A 17210-nucleotide genomic window follows, 5' to 3' on the forward strand; every position below is an offset into this window, starting at 1 on the left:
ACTGAGTGGCAGGGCCTTTTTTCCTGCAGCTCCACTTTCTCCATCCCCCCCCCCCCCCTTGCCCCAGCAGCCTCGCTAGGCAATTGTTCCAACCCTGCACAGGACCTGATGCCTCAGCTGTGGGGTGGCAGGAGTATGGGGAGAAACAGAGCCCCCCCACCCCAATCATAACCCTCCCAGCTGGTGTCTGCAAAGTGTAGGGTAGTCCACCAGACAGCTGGGGCTTTTTTCCCCCACATGCCCAGCACTCCTCTCCCCTGCAGCCCAACTGGGCAGTCACCCCAGCCCTGCCCCCATCTCAGACACAGCCTCTCAGCCACAGGGAGCAAGGGCAGAGGTGGAGGGAAACAGAGCCCTCCTTTGCCCCCCCCAGCTGGGGTCTGTGCACAACCTGTAGGCAACTTGTAACCTTTGATAATGGGGGAGCACAATTTAAAGTTTCTGGTGGTATGCAGCAGCAGCACAGCCACCTTTCACAGACTGCCAGAAATCTGGGGGGGGGACATGTGCCCCCACATGCCTCCCTGACATGTCGCCTATGGCATGGCATGACCCCCCCCGAGCTAGGGGCTGTGCACAGAGGAAGGCTGGGCTTCAGCAAAAAGGCCTCCACCACCCAGTGGTCTCCCTCCATCCCTGCCCCCCATGGCTGACAGGCTGGGTCCAGCACAGAGGCAGGACTGGGGAGATTGCCTAGCTGAGCTGTAGGGTGAGGAAACTGGAAGTTCAGGGAAAGGGAGCTGCCCAGCAGGCTCCCTTGTGCTGTGCAGACCCCAGTTAGGGGGGACTGTGGCCAGGACAGGGGGGCCCTATTTCCTTCCCTGCCCCTGCTCCTCCCACAGCCTCCATGGCTACCAGTTCTGAAAGCTTAGCACTCATTCAGAGGAGGGTCTGCGGTGACAGCAGGGGGTTGGAGGCATGTTCTTGCAAGTCAATCAGGGATGGCCCCGCTTTGCTGGTTTTGGGTGCCAGGCTGGGAAGTGTGCAGGAGCACCCCCTGCCTTCTGGTTTGGCCAATGCAGGCATTTGCCTGCTTCCCCCTGTTCTCCCTCCCCCACCTCACAAGGGTGAATGTCTGCTATGTTTGCTCACGATCCACTCTTCACAGCTTAGATAAAACTGCAAAGGTTAGATCAATTCTGTCTCCGGCTTTTTGACTGTCTATACTTAGCCAAGGTGGCCATAAATGCAGTGCTCACTTTATAGGTGAGTATCCTCTTTCTATAAATATAGATCTTCAGGGTGTATATTCCACTGTTGGTATATGCGCTCCTGGAAATCTTTCTGGAAATGAATGGTCACTGATCTCAGACTCAAAAAATGACATAGAACAGGGGTGCTCAATCTCTGGCCCCTGGGCCAGATCTGGTCTACAGAGCTGTGTCATCCACCTGGATGGTTGGAGGATCTGACAGTAAGGAGAAGGAGGAAGTGGCTGCAGGAGAAGAAGTTGGGGGTGCAAAGGGCTACCCAATCCCCCAGATTTATTTTCCCTGCTACAGCAGTGAGAGGAGAGAAATTCAAGGCAAATCTCCAGCGATTAGATTCTATACTTTGACAATTATAACAAATTTATAAAATTTCCATAATTAGAATCTAACTCTTGTGGGGGTCAGCTTATAGTCAGGGTTGTCTTATATTCAAGTAAATATGGTAAATAAAACTTGCAGGATTTCAAAACGGCAAGTGCTGATTTTATGTATTTTTCATATACAGACAACTTTGGTAGAGAATGAGCCAGACTACATAGACTCTTCCAGTAGAATAGCTCAGAGGTAGGACTCCATACAGCACCATGTGCATTCTGAAAAAGATCTGCATATCTCATAGTGGTCAGGAACACTATCATCACAGCAAAATATACATTTTCTTCAACCACCATTCAGTGACACAAACACTTTGCACAATGGGAAATATCAGAAACAGAGAACTCTCCCAACTTCCCAGGGAAGGTCTTAGAAAAGATTATCAAAGAGGCCATTCTTAATGGACTGGCTGATGGCAACATCCTGAGGGACAGCCAGCACGGGTTTGTTGTGGGTAAGTCTTGCTTGACCAATCTTATTTCCTTTTACGACCAGGTGACCTATCACCTGGACAAGGGGAAAGAGATTGATGTTGTATATCTTGACTTTAAAAAAGCCTTTGATCTGCTATTCCATGATCACCTCTTGGCAAAACTGGCTAACTGTGGCCTCAGGTACACCACAATCCACTGTCTGGGGAATTGGATCTGCGGTAGAACCCAGAAGGTGGTGGTTGATGGAAGTCAATCGTCATGGTGCCCTGTGACCAGTGGGGTCCCTCAAGGCTCTGTCCTTGGACCCATTTTGTTCAACATCTTCATTAACGATGTAGACACTGGTATCATAGAATCATAGAAGTAGGATCGGAAGGGACCTTGTAGATCTTCAAGTCCGACCCCCTGCCTGGGCAGGAGAGAAACTGGGCTCAAGTGACCCCAGCTAGGTAGGCATTGAGCCGCTTCTTAAAGATCCCCAGGGTAGGAGCCAGCTCCACTTCCCTTGGAAGTTGGTTCCAGATCCTAGCCACCCTAACTGTGAAGTAGTTTCTACGGATGTCTAATCTCAACCTACTCTCCAACAACTTGTGGCCGTTATTTCTTGTTATCCCAGGGGGTGCTAGGTGAAAACAAGTTCTCCCCCAAACCCTTCTGGTCCCCCCTAGTGAGTTTATAGACAGTCACAAGGTCCCCCTTCAGCCTTCTCTTGTGAAGGCTGAACAGGTTCAGGTCCTGTAGCCTCTCATTGTAGGGTCTGCCCTGCTGTCCCCAGATCATGCGGGTGGCCCTCCTCTGGACCCTCTCAATATTGTCCACATCCCTCTTGAATTGCGGCGCCTAGAACTGGGTACAGTACTCCAACTGTGGCCTGATCAGTGTCACGTAGAGGGGGAGGATCACCTCGTTGGCGCTACTTGAGATGCACCTGTGGATGCATGATAGGGTCCGGTTAGCCCTGCCGACTGTGACCTCGCATTGTCGGCCCATGTTCATCTTGGAGTCAATGATGACTCCAAGATCCCTTTCTGCCTCCGTGCTCTCAAGAAGGGAGTTTCCCATCTTACAAGTGTGTTGCCAATTACTACTGCCCAAGTGCAGCACCCTGCACTTGTCCGTATTGAAACGCATCCTGTTTTTGTTAGCCCACCCTTGCACCTATCCAGGTCTTTCTGCAGTCTTTCCCTCCCTACTAGCGTGCCCACCTCACCCCAAATTTTGGTATCATCAGCAAATTTGAACAGGTTGCTTTTCACCCCATCGTCCAAATCGCTTATAAAGAAATTGAACAGTGCGGGCCCAAGGACTGAGCCCTGGGGGACTCCGCTGCCCACTTCCCCCCAGGTCGAATATGACCCATCCACCACCACCACCCTCTAAGTACGACCCTTCAGCCAATTAGCAATCCATCTGACCGTGTAGGCATCGATGCCGCAGTCGCCTAGTTTTTTAATGAGGATGGGGTGGGAGACAGTGTCAAAGGCCTTGCTGAAGTCCAGAAAGACTACATCCATGGCGACACCTGCATTCAATGCTTTTGTGACCTGATCGTAAAAGGCAATCAGGTTGGTCTGACATGACCTGCCCCTAATGAAACCGTGCTGGTTTTCCTTGAGCATCATCCCCGTGACTGTTGTCCTTACCAACTGCAATCAAGGGGCTTACAAACAAGAAGTAGTTTCATCATAACTTGATCATTTAAAGACTAACCCTTCTGTCCTATTTTCAAAAGCAAATTTCCAGCCTCTCAAGTAGAAAAGACATTACTTAGACTAAAATCATAATGAAAAAACAAGGAAATCTCAGGCTGTCAAACTCATACTAAGCAAACTAATGAATTAATTTTTCCAGCACCATTTAGAGAAGAAAAAAAATCTGTGGAACATTCTGAAATATAAGCGTAATGAAATTAGAAAATGAAATAATTGTAAGCAACCAATTGCAGCTAAGAAGAGAAAAGCTAGTTATTGTCATGGGACCTGTAGGATGCCAAATAAAATTCACAGCAATCACTTTAGCAAAAAAATGTAAGAGAAGAGACTTTATTTTGAACATTAATCAATCTATTCTTAAAAAGCTAAAGCTGATACTTTCAAAGATAACTATAGCTAAATATCTAAATACACGGAGCACTCAAAATTCTGATTGTTCTTCAGGAGAATTGTGAATGCGCTACACCTGAGTGTATCAGGCCATTTTTGTTTAGGCACCAACCTTAGCTACTAGCATTGGTACCAGCTCTGCTAACATTTATTATCTGGGGGGCCTGGAGGCTATTATCTTTGTAAATAATAGAATCCTTCCTTACTTTTGTCTTTAATTATTTAAAGTTACACAGACAAAAAGATATAAGAAAACACAAGTTTGGTTGCAAATACAAACTCAACAACAGTTAGGAAATGCCAGATTTAAAGTTTGATGATGTAATGTTAATTTGCTCACTTGTGCACCTGCATCATGATAACATAGCCTTTAATTATATGATCACATGCTAGGTTGCTCTCTCATTCACTGCATGTGGTAGCAGAAATAACACTGCATGGGCAACCATAAACCAAACATTTCTGAACTTTTTCAGTGCTTGAATATGTAACTGAAATAATGTTCTTCTCCTATAATGATCTTTAATAAGTAATTTGCTCATACACACCTTTCACCACAAAGCACTTGACAAACAAACTAAGATGAAGGTTGTTTAAAGTGGGTATCACATAATCCACAATTTAAAAGCAGCTACTAATGAAGTGTATTCGTACCAGCAACTCGTAACTAGGTATAAAACTTCTCGCATGTATACAGGCCACCATGAAATGATCCCAAGAGAACTACTGCACTGCAGTCCAATGTGTCAATTTTCTATCATGTCTGAGAGAGGCTTTTTAATGCCACTGTAAAAAAATGTCCCTATTCTTTGCAGTTAAAATCTCCAGGTGGTTAGTCTTTCATTTTAGGAAAAAGCTAAAAAAAAGAATCTCACAAAAAAATGTTTGGATAATGTTAAGTTAGGAGGCTGAAATCCTATCCTTGTCTTGCTTTCGTGTGCCTAATGTAGCAAATGTCTCCCTAAGGGTGGATGAGCTCTCATACATACTCAGCAATACCTTAAAAAACTGTTGGTCTGCTGAGAAGGCCACATCCTTAATAGCATTTGAACATGGACTCAGTGTTTTCTAAACATAGCTGAACACATCTGGCTTGATTTTCAGAGGTGTTCAGCTCCACCAAACACCAGAGCAGTCAATAGCAGCCTCATCTGCTCAGTCAGCACATCTGACAGGTCACTTTTACATAGCTTTATGATCTAAATAGATGAAGTCCCAGAGTTTCTTAACTAATAAGAATGTTTTAAATAAAAATTTAGGGAGAACCCTAGATATACATATCACCACTGGAATTTACCTGAAGCTTTAAATCTTAAACCCTAATTCAAGCACACGCGTAAGTGCCTCCCTGAATAGGAATAGATGACCAAAGGTTCTCCTGAATCAAGCCAAGTTCTGCAACTTCTCCTTTTTTTAAACAAAATGTTTACCAAGCAATTTATGAGATATTGTGCACAAACACAGGCAGAGCAAAATCTGATCCAAAAAGAGTCCTCAAAACATCTGCTTTTTTAAATATATTTTTTCTGTCACAACTTTGGTAAAAAGAAAAAAAATAGTCTTCTCTGTAACAAGGATGTATTTAACTATATATGTTAATATATATTAACACAGGACTGTGTTATACATATATAGATTAGATACACTGCCCTAAACAAGAGCTCCTTTTTTTCCCCCTCTCAATTCCATTAATTATCCTCCTCATTGTGGATGTGTCAGATGGCCCTGCTCATTTTGTCTGAAGATTATTCATTTGACACGAGCTTAAATTAAGACATTAGTAGTGAACATAGTGGTAATTAGAGCTGCAGTGCATAATTCTGCAGACATTATCTTTATGCTATTTTGAGGGTCAAGAATAAGTTCTATCCCCTGTAAGCAATTATTCAGTGAGTATAGGACTATTGTACATGGAAGAATTACTATCACTTCTAAATTGCCTTATCACTTAGTTGTATTGTATTTTTGATACTTATTTGTTTTAATTTGTGTCCTGTGCACTTATAGCCCCCCTCCCAAAATAGAGCTGTCCCTTTAGAGCATGGTAAATATGTTTTACTGATAAGAGTTCTCAAAGACTGGGAAAAAATCCCAACAAAAAACATGCTGAGTGATTGATACATATTACTGTTGTTAGAGGCAGATGACACCAGCTGGCCTCATGCTTCATCCAACTAGCCTATTAAACCTGCCTCACTGCTCTGAATGAGTTTATATAGCAGGGTCATTGGCAAAACCCTAGAATCCTGTCAAGCTACACAATCATGACTACTCAATATATTGTGCATAATTGTATCACCAGGGAGACAAAAGATTATTATAGTAACCCCTTTCATCATCAACTGATGAAAACATACAGAGCTTCACTGAGTATTATTAGCACCCGAATGGTTATACTGCAAGAGTGTCTTTCAGAGGCTATCCTAGTTGGGAAATATTGATCCTTTCATCTCCACAGCTGCTAAGTCTTACCAGATTGCAGAATGACAAGTGTTAAGAAAGAGAGAGGGAGAGGGAACAAAACTGTGAAATATGTGCAATTGATTAAGTGGCTAAGGGCTCCACGTTTGTGTTACATATCGATTCTCACACTTTTTTTTTTTATTTGATTGATGACAATGGTGTTTCATGTCAGCTCAAGCCACAATAATATTTTACAACCATGTTTGTGAGAACTGGACTAAATGAGAACAATTGGATCAGGAGGCCTTCAGTCACATTTCCTTGATTTAGTGAAGCAGGAACCCATCTTTATTGTGCTGTAGCTAAAACTATCAGTAATTAAAGCTGAGTGTTTAAATCTCTGAAGTTCATCAAAGAACATGCCCAACACGCTTGTTTACTGCTAAAGATGTGCTAAACCAAGAAGCCAACCGACCCTGTAAAACAGTCTTTTGAAGACTTAGGGGGCTGAAGGAGAATTACTATGTTATAATAATGTTAGAGGAAAGAAAGACATACCCTTTTTCCTTAAACTGAAGCTCAGTAAATGGTTCCTAAAATCATATTGATCAGATAAGGAGAAACATAAGCATTTGTTCATCTACACATAATACTGCAATTACATTGTTCAGTGTCAATGGAAGATGCCTCCATATGCTGAAGATGATTAGATTCAGAAATTAATATGGTCATAAGCTAACAGTACACTGAGGTGCTGATTGAGATAAGTGCTTAAATATGAATTTAAGTTATCTCTTTTCAGCATAGTGTTTGAAACACATATTTTAAGTATATGCCTCAAGCAATGCTTAAAGTGAGGCACAGAGTAAAATCTCCTACTAGAAGGTGGTATAAATTAAAAAAAAAAAATCCTCCTGTCAGAATGGGATAAAAGTAGACTATATTTTAGGGCCAGATTTTGTGCTGTGACCCATCAGAGTTATAGCACAGAAATTACAACTAAGCAGAAAGGAGAGAATTACTGTGGCTTTACAAGCCAGACCAAAATTAGTCAACTAGGCACCTAAAGAGGACATGGGTAGAATTTAGGGCTAGGGACAGGCATTACACATAAACCAGTTTAAGTGATCAGAAATTGGTTTAAACCTGTAACAGAATATAAGTTCAGTGCACATAACCGAGTTTCAAAATGGCTGAAAATGGTTTAAGATAAACCTGGTTGAATCTAGTATCACACTTAACTGATTTTGGTCAAATTGGTTTATACAATGTCTGTCCCAGACCCCTTCCTGGTTTAAGTTAAATTAGAGTCCCTCAGCATATCAGATGCTTTGTAGCCCTGGGCTGGGCTAGGCTGTCTGCTCCAGAGAGTAGGACTGGCCCTGCCCCTCTGCTTCCTGGCCAGAGCTCCAGCAATAACTGCAGGCACATCAGGGTCTACCTGGCTCCCCCTGCCCCCCACCTTGCTGCTCACTGCTCAAGCAGGTATCCCCCCCTCCCTCCCATCTCCCACAGCACAGCCCCCAACCCCATGGACCCTAGGCATGTGGTATGCTAACTAATGCTGAAAGGTGTGTGTGTGTGCCTACAATTTCACTGGGACAAGCAGACAGAACAATGTCCACTTAGGGCTTTTTGGAGCTAATCAACAGGTCAGCTCATAATGTCCCTCCTTTCCTTCCTTGGAAAAAGCTGTTTAGAAGAGCATGAACTAATGAGAGAGGCTTTTGTTTTGTTGATGGGCTGATAAACCCTGTGTTATCAGCTCCCTGCTGACTCCCTCACCTGCCAGGTTTGCAGACAGTATGAAGAAGCAGAAAGAGGGAGACTGAACAGCTCAGAATCATCAGCAGATGTATGCACTGGACATCCCACCCTTTGCCTCAGAGTGCTAGCTAGGGGCTGGGGTCCAGCAATACTCCCACCCCTTGAGCAGCAAGTGGGGAAAAGCCTGGGATTGTGCAGGTAGGGTGGGGATTTACACCCCTCCCTAATCAGAGCATCCTGCTGGGGCCTGCCCGTGCCCCTCCTCTCCCATCAGCTCAGCAGTATGGAAGGGAAGGGATGGCTTCTCTACTGCCCCCTCACCTCTAGCCTAAGCCACTACAGGCATGTGCCTGCATTTCCTCAGTCCAGAGGGAATGTCTGTGTAGTTGCAAGCTGATTCAATCTAGACAGGTTAGATTAACCTGCAAAGACTGAATCAATTCAGTTTTAGGCTTTTTGAATGTCTGTCCCTAGCCTAGGATTTTAAGGCACAAGGGCCTTGGCAGACATGATTTTTATCAAGCAACAGGCCATGTTGCTGAACAGAAACTGTCAGACCACTTAACCTGCTTCACTTTCACAGGGCAAGGTATCCAGGGGGGGAAAAGCACCCAGAGAACTTGACCTACCAGCATCCATCAGCAACAGGAGCCAGAGATCTGCTTGCAGGGGCTGTCATCCCTCCACCTTCAGCTGTGCTGCTAATGAGAAATGAGCTTTGAGCACATCAGCTGAGCTCCCCCTGGGTAAAGAAGCTGGTCCCCCAAGCCTGGCACAAATCAAGGGAGACCTGTTCAGCAGGCAGATGGGGGAGGCAGGAGTAGCATAGCTCAAACTCTCCTGGGGCACTTTATGTGGTGCCCTTGTGTATGTGTTTTTCCTCCCTTCCCATATTGTCCTGCCCACAGTTTTTTGAACAAATTCTCTCCCCCCTCTCAGATTCCTATTGTGTGAAAGTAAAGCATGCCATGTCAAGTATTTGTAAGAGGATCCTTAAAGAAGCAGTTAATTTCTATCAGCACCAGGCATCAAATATTCCTGTGCTAGAACCCTCAGATGGGGGAGCAGCATATCCCCTTTGGCATAGTTACACTGAAGTCAATTTTTACCAGCTGAAGATCTGACCCCCCCTCTTTCATTCTGTTTCTAAATAATCCAAGTAATAGGCAAACATCTCAGACATACACACTGTCTTAAAATAAGTCTAAGATCAATCCTTTAGATTTGAGATGACACAATGACAAAAATATTGCCATAGTTAACCTTAGCCATTATAGTGCACATGAAATTCATGACAAACTGATTTACCATGTGTACAGGGGCCAAAAATCAATAGAGTTCAGCTGTGAATGACTTATTTTGAAACTCCCTTTCTCTGAAAACCTCTTGGCAGTTGTCATGAAGCCACGTCAAAAGTCCAATTATATCGAATTAGACCAAGTGATATAAGAAGGCAGACCCTAACATCATTACTGGCAATAGAGGAAAGAGATGATGAAAATGTCCTGCCCCATCAACTGTTAACTGAAAAACCAAACAGATTGAAGCTCAAGAGGCTTAAAGGTTGTAAACCATTTATACGTGAAGCCCCTGGAAAAGACTGGGGATGCTGAACCTAACCTATGGGCAGCAGTGGAGTGGACCAACCACTAGAAAAAGTCATACGTATTCCTACTGTGTTTTATACCAACACCAAATGAGTCCCCCACTGGGCACAACCTTGACAGAGAAGTGTGAGTCAAGCTGAACAAACTGAGATCTGGATATGGACACTTAAAAACAACACTTCATAGGATGAACATCTTGTTCACCACCCTGTGTGAATGCAGTGTCCAACAAACAGCAAAGCATTTCATTGAATGCTGCTATCTTTACAAATGCCCATACTAAATGGGGCAAATGGGATTTGTACATTGAGCAATAATACCAGACAGTGTATCATAGATTTGGAAGTTGATATCTGATGCTGTACAAAAGAAAATGATGAAGGCACATCAGTACCGTGTAAGGGAAATTCCACCACACTTTTCTCCTCTTTTGGTGCAGTATCTTGGGAACACTGCTCTCAAGGTTACCCTACCCACATATTCCCATCCCACATATGTCAAACCTAAAATAAGACTGTCACGGGCGGGGTCCTACAGGAGGGCCGTGGTCTCCTCAAGGCCCCCTTCCCGTGCCAAGTCGGCCCAAGGGCACCCTCAGATTTTCGCCTGCCACATCTTTGATGTTCCAATGTATATTAGGGAGGCTGCCTTATGTCTCCTTGGACACGGTTACTTCTGGCCCCGTGAACTCCCGAACTCTTCGTGGGTCCCACTCTACAATGGGTGCTTCAGGGGCACCCTAGCCTTAGGGGCTATGCATGGCTCCAACCACCCTTTATACCACACCTCAAGCCTCACAGCTGGAATAGACATTGTTCGGTCTCTCTGTCTTCCCACACCCTCTCTCAGGGCTTTCTCTGCAATGCTGCCCTCTCTTGGGGGCCTTCTCAGTCAAGCCGCCCTCTCTCGGGGGCTCTCCTATAATACCACCCTCTCTCGGGGCTCGCCAGTAAGCTGTGGCCTTCTCCGGGGCTCACCGTGCCTACTCTGGGCTTCTCTGCAATGCCCCCTTCTCTGGGGCTTCTCAACTGCCCCTCTCTCGGGCTGGGGTCTCTGTACCCTGAATGCTGTGCTCTCACTGGTGCTAGGGTCCTCACACTCCACCGTGAGTCCCCTATGAGGCCTCCTCCAACCCCTAACAGCCTCACCCATACCACCAGTGATAAACAGCAAAACAAAACACAAGCCCCTAGGCTATAACATAACTTAAAGCCGCCCGGCTATAACAACGCTTTGCCTACCAGGGTTCTTCATCCCACAGTCATATCATGTGCTGCTCTTTCGGCAGGCTTTGCCTCTCTTCTGCAGCAGAGAACTCCTTCTTCTTGGGCTGCTGGCAGGGAACTGTCTCTAGCCACCTGCCTGTGATTTATATAGGAGCCAGGCCCTGCCCCTTTCAGTCAGCTGACCTCCTGGTTGCCCTGGCAACCCACAGCTGGGCTCCTTATTCCCTGCTAGGGCTCTTTCCCCAGCAGTTTCCCCCCTTTAGGAGCAGGGCACCTCAGTGCCCTGTGACAAAGACAATGAAGCCACCCCTGGGCACCTCTCACTGTTACTCCCAAGCTTGTTGAGACAGGGATCTTCAGTTCAAAGTGGGGGAGGTCCCATCTCAAGTGGTTTCACCTCACATGTTGACCAGGAAAAGGTGGGTGGGCATACTACATAAGGGTGTAAGGGTGGCCAGGATCTGGAATGGGCTTCCAAGAGAGGTGGTGCTATCACCTAGCTTGGAGGCCTTCAAGAGGAGGCTAGATAGTCACCTGTCTGGGGTCATCTGACCTCGGTCCTCTTTCCTGCCAGGGGCAGGGGGTCAGACACGATGATCCATTGTGGTCCCTTCCATCTCTACAATCTATGAATCTATGAATACTCAAGATCACTTGTCCAAAGAGAACTGTGAAAGCACTGTAGGCATACCTGAAGCCATGTCACACAACAGTCTACTGACCTGTGCACAAGGGGTTTGATTTTCTACTGTCCTGCATCTTGTGAAATCATTTATACCACTGCAACTAGATGATAGTCAGATAGTACATGTACTACATGGCAAATCTGTCATGCCAAAGGTGACTCAAATCTTGTATCCTCCAATCAAATACAATGTAGTGATTTTTAAACTAATGACTTAAAATATATTAAATAAATGTAGCCATTTTACTGAAAACTATTTTCATTTATACTGCTTCACTACTACATTTTAGACCACAAATGGCTAAATTTAGAGAAAATGAAGTTTACGTATAAATGATGCTTAAAGTCTTTCACGGACTGGCTTGGGAGAAAGAAAGAATTTGCTTTTGAAGTAAATAATGCTAACATTTCAGATCCAACATAAAATGAATGTGACATCATAATATCTAAAGCCACTAACTGAGGACATTCTCTCTCAGGTGGGATGCCTTTGCTTTCCAAACACATATATACACAAAATGAATTTATTCATACTAGTAGTGCTTCACTCACAGTACCCTCCATTCAGTAGGGTGGAAACTGGGGTAGGATGTATCACATTCCATCCACTAGTAGCTGACACCAAACCATGGCCAAATCAGATTAAAATGGAAAGGGGCCAAGTAAAAACACTTGATCTAACTGAAAAGTTTTGATTGTTTTTAATCAATTTTTAAGAATTTCAAGAGAATACTAATTTAGATTTTTTTTCAGGGATGCTTTTGCTATTTTTACTGACCAGTTCTAAAAGCTACTATTGCCTTCCCGCCTCTGGTTCTGTGCCAAACATATCCCAGACACACCCTAGGATCTGGATGCAGGATTTTTCTCAGTAGATGACATATTTTTATGGACCAGTATATGTCATGTGTAAGACTCCTCACAATGCTACTGCACACAATTTAAAAGCTACTTGAGCCTTCTCAAGCACTACAGCATCTGTCATTCTGCAAAAGTAAATCCTGCTTGGAGTATTATAAACTAACTAACCTGATAACATCTCCCTCCCACACAATTATCTCAGCCATCATGAGTTTTCAATGTCAGAAATGACACCCTCTTGTATTATTTTATGCTTTTCTTTTCTTTTCTTTTTTTTTAGGAATCAGATAAGCATAGTTTTTACAAGGTCTTCTGAAATTTCCTCAGCTTAGGTCAATCTACACTACTTAATGACAATTCTTCATAAAGGGAAGGAAAGTGTCATAAAACACTGCAAAAATACAAAGATACTAAAAATTTTAAGAGAGAAATAAAAGCTGTTTATTGATGCCCATAAAAAATCTGCTGATTATATTATTTTACAAAGGCAAAAAGGGCTTTTTTTGCCTTCAGAATTTGATGTCAGCCATTCCGCTAAAGGTTCTGAGCTGACTCAAAAGTTAGCATTTTGCTGAGCCTAGATAATGTAGTTTAAAAGAAATCTAAACTATAACATTCATTCTATATTGTTTTTTCATGTAAAATTGTTGGAATAAGTGATTTTCCAAGCAGACTTGTTCTAAAGAAAGAGACTAAACTAGTTTGTTAAACTTTATGCATTACACTCACATTTATAGTTAGCCCATTTTACATTGTGTATAGGTTACTTCCCCAGTAATGCTGCTGCAAGTGGTATATCTGAGGATCAGGTCCTAAGAATCTATTCTTTTAGTGGCAGGGGGCACATATTAAGCATGTTTTTATTGCTAAAGACATTTGGCACTTCAGGATTACTACCTAGTGGGCACATTGGGCAAGCACCAGAAGATGATTACAAACATTTTCATATTCCACTTTCCAAAACCGCATTCTGGTACTGTCTTTAGAAATGGTTGAAATTTGGAATTTGTTTCATATAATATTTTTCCATTTTGACATTTATTTTCATTCTAAATTGAAAGCAAATATTTTGGAATATTTTTCTGAAACACAATGCCTAAAAAAATCAGTTTAGGAAATTCCCATTTTGTAATGTTAAATTTTTATTTTGGAATGTACATTTTTTTTAAAACTTTTTTTAGTTGACTTTTTCAATTTGTATTAAATTGTCATTATTTCATAGCACATCCATAATAGTGAGACATGTCATAACATTGCTTAAAATAATCATTGAAGGGATTTATCATTTTTGAGTTTGACTTTTTGGTCTGACATAAACAGGAGAGATTTCAGTCTAGAAAAGAAGATACAATGTTTCATTCATTACTAAGTAGCAGTTCCCCTTAATGACTTGGAAAAAATACATTCAAATACAGATAGGATCACTCCTTTTCATATCACATGCTAACTATTATCACAATTTTCATCTTCAGTGGCTGACTTCCAAACATAATAATTAAAAAAAACCAAAAAAACAACCCTTTTTAATGTTACTCCATGCATTGCCACAAACTGCTTACTGTCAACAACTTACACAATGTCTAATGGGTAAATTTATCATGTAAAGTCACAATTATCAAAGGATATTCAAAGATTTTTCAAATCAGTTAGCAGACAATTCCTGTCAAAGCAGCGTTCTTGTTGAAGAACTATGTGCAATGATATAGCAGCAAAAAAAATGATATTCTCTATAATTGTAAGATAGGCTTGTCCACTTGTCCAGCATTGGCTCAGTGCTGGAGAATTCAAGAAATTGCCAGAGCCCAAGTGCAGCATACCTAGCGCCTTTCTCATAATTAAATTGCTATGATGCATGAGTTCTTACCACATAGGGTATTGCTTAGGGTGTGCTTGTGTGATTCTTAAGAAAAAACAGGCAACAAATTAATAAAAAGGTTAGACCATGAGCAAAGCACAGCTGCAGTGCCTCTGCGGGGGAATTAGAAGGGTCCAACTCTTCCAACCTTTTTGTACAGTGGTATAAATCTACACTCCTTTCAGTTAATTAGCGTATCTTTTCTAATGCAGTATATTTTTTATGATTCTTACATCATTTTTATGGTATTAAATAACAAGTAAAAGTCAGTACTTACACAAGCTCACAAAAATATACAAAAGAAGTAGGGTATAAATTCTAGCTCTTCCAAATTTAGAACTGTGGCACCACCTTTCATGAAGTGACTGAAACATGACTAAGTATGTTTGGCACATATCCAGTGCAAAATACACGTTCAGAACAAAATATTACCTTTCATTGTTTGCCTTTATCTTATGAACCACTTCATCATCATGTGCCACTACCTGGTATGTGCAACTCCAGTTACTGTCAACTCCCCTTTAGCTGGTCCTTTGTATGTGTTGTTATCTACGTTTGACTGTAATAATATCATATCATATCATATAATAATGCCTTACATGCACTATAATTATTACCAGAAAATACAAAATGAAAAAGATCAGAAATGAAAAAACCCACTCAATAATACGTGAGTATGAAATTTTGAAATTACAAAATACTTTTTGAGCTTTTGAAAAGCATATTTATATTTTTTTTGTGCACAGGAATTTCCATCAAAACTGATACCATTTCACAAAACATGTCCAAGCAGCATTTCCCAATGAAAAGCTGAGACAGTGAAAAACTGATTCAGTGAAAATTTCTGATTAACTAGGATGTCAGACATATGCTCAATTCCCAGAAGTGAAAGTTGGGACCTCATCATTATCACACCCAGAAAAATCATTTCACCAGTTCAGTGAGGTAAAAAGTATCAGATCAAACCAGGATAATGTTCCCTGAGGAGAAACAGTTGTGGTTGTAGAGGAAAGGAAGAATGAGGACCTGAAAGAAGAAAAAATATTTTGGATTGCTCCCTCCCCAAAACTATCAAGCTTGTCTTTCAGCAGGATTGATCAATAGGGCTCTCTGAAGTCTGTGGGGCCAGCTTTTCAGAGCTAACCGAAGGATCAAGGTCTTTTAGTATACATAGGAACTTTGGATTTAAAATGTAATCAAAACAACAGAGGTCTAAGATAGTTTTAACTCATCACTTGGCTTATTGAAAACTGGATTGGGTGGAGTACTAGAAAACATATGGCTGAGAACACAGGCTGTGGATGGATTATAGTCAAAGGAATAACAATGGCACCTGGGGCAGATGTCGCACACAGGGGCAGCAGCAGCTTCCAGTTGGTACCTCCATGGCTGCCACTGGCATGACTAGGTGGCTGCAGCAGTAGCCTGTTTTTTTCTGCCCCTGCTCTCCCAAGCCAGTGCCCAAAGCAGCTGCCTCAGCGTCCCTGCCCTAGTTACACTACTAACTATAGTAATCATGACGATGGGTTTTTTCCTCCTTAATTACTCTGATTATATAGTATTCTAATCATGACTGCTCTGGAAGACATGAGAAATATTTTTGTACTTATACATGACCAAGAGGTGTGCACAGTAAAGTTTCTTACAAGCATTAGCTGTTACAAGCAGAATTATTTCCATTTTTCACAAGAGTCCACAGCTCAAACGAAATTGGGAAAAGCAGTGATAATGTAAAACTACAGCAGTTCAGCTGCTCTTTATACAAGTGAAGTACCCAATGCAACAAAATGACTTTTTGTCATGCTACAGGGCAGCTGTGCTGGTAAAAAAGTGATATTGCAATAAAGTCACTGTTCACAAATTATAATTGGATTAACATGAAGTAACCCATCCTAAATAGCTGTGGTATACTTAACTATGTGTCTTACAGTTTGAAACAATAAAAACAACTTTTATTGACCACATGTTAGTTAACCACAGTTATATATAACATACACACATACACACACATACACACCATGACCATCTTAGTAAAAAGGAATTGAATACCAGCTGGTACTTTCATCCGTTAGTGAGAAGTAGTCAAATAACGACAAGTTTGAGTGGTATCTAACCTTTAGCAATATGAATGAAGAAACAAAGGAGCATGCTTTTCCCCAGCAGTAGATTCTGACATGTTGATGAGTAACAGACTGTGGAATTTTAATTTTCAGGACACTGTGCACACATCTTTCAGCACAAGGACTCTCTAACAAAGCATTCTGTTATGCTGGAAGTGATTTTTTTTCCCTCCTGATGACCCAAAAGTCTTATCACTATAAATGACCCCCACAAGCTCATTCAAAAGTATCTCAAGGCTAGTTCTCTAATATGAAGCATCTTTCTTTGTACAAAATGAAAACATCCAAGGCTTCCATACCGTTTTCAGTTTGCTTGTGATGTTAATTTCTATTCCATTCTCTCCGCATGCAAAATGTCAAAATTAAATATTTCTATATATATTTATTGTAACGTTTATTTCTTTAAACTCAGCAAGGAGCAAAAAATGACCCTCCCCAAAAAACCAAATACTTCAGGTTTCTAAATATTTACTGCAGGGTGAAAATGGAGGAACTGACTGAAAGTTGGATATCTTCCTGACAATAAGTGGTTTGGAATTGTGAGTCTAATCCTCGCAGAAAATA

The sequence above is a fragment of the Alligator mississippiensis genome, chromosome 10, assembly GCF_030867095.1.
Source record: "Alligator mississippiensis isolate rAllMis1 chromosome 10, rAllMis1, whole genome shotgun sequence".
Classification (NCBI taxonomy): Eukaryota; Metazoa; Chordata; order Crocodylia; family Alligatoridae; genus Alligator; species Alligator mississippiensis.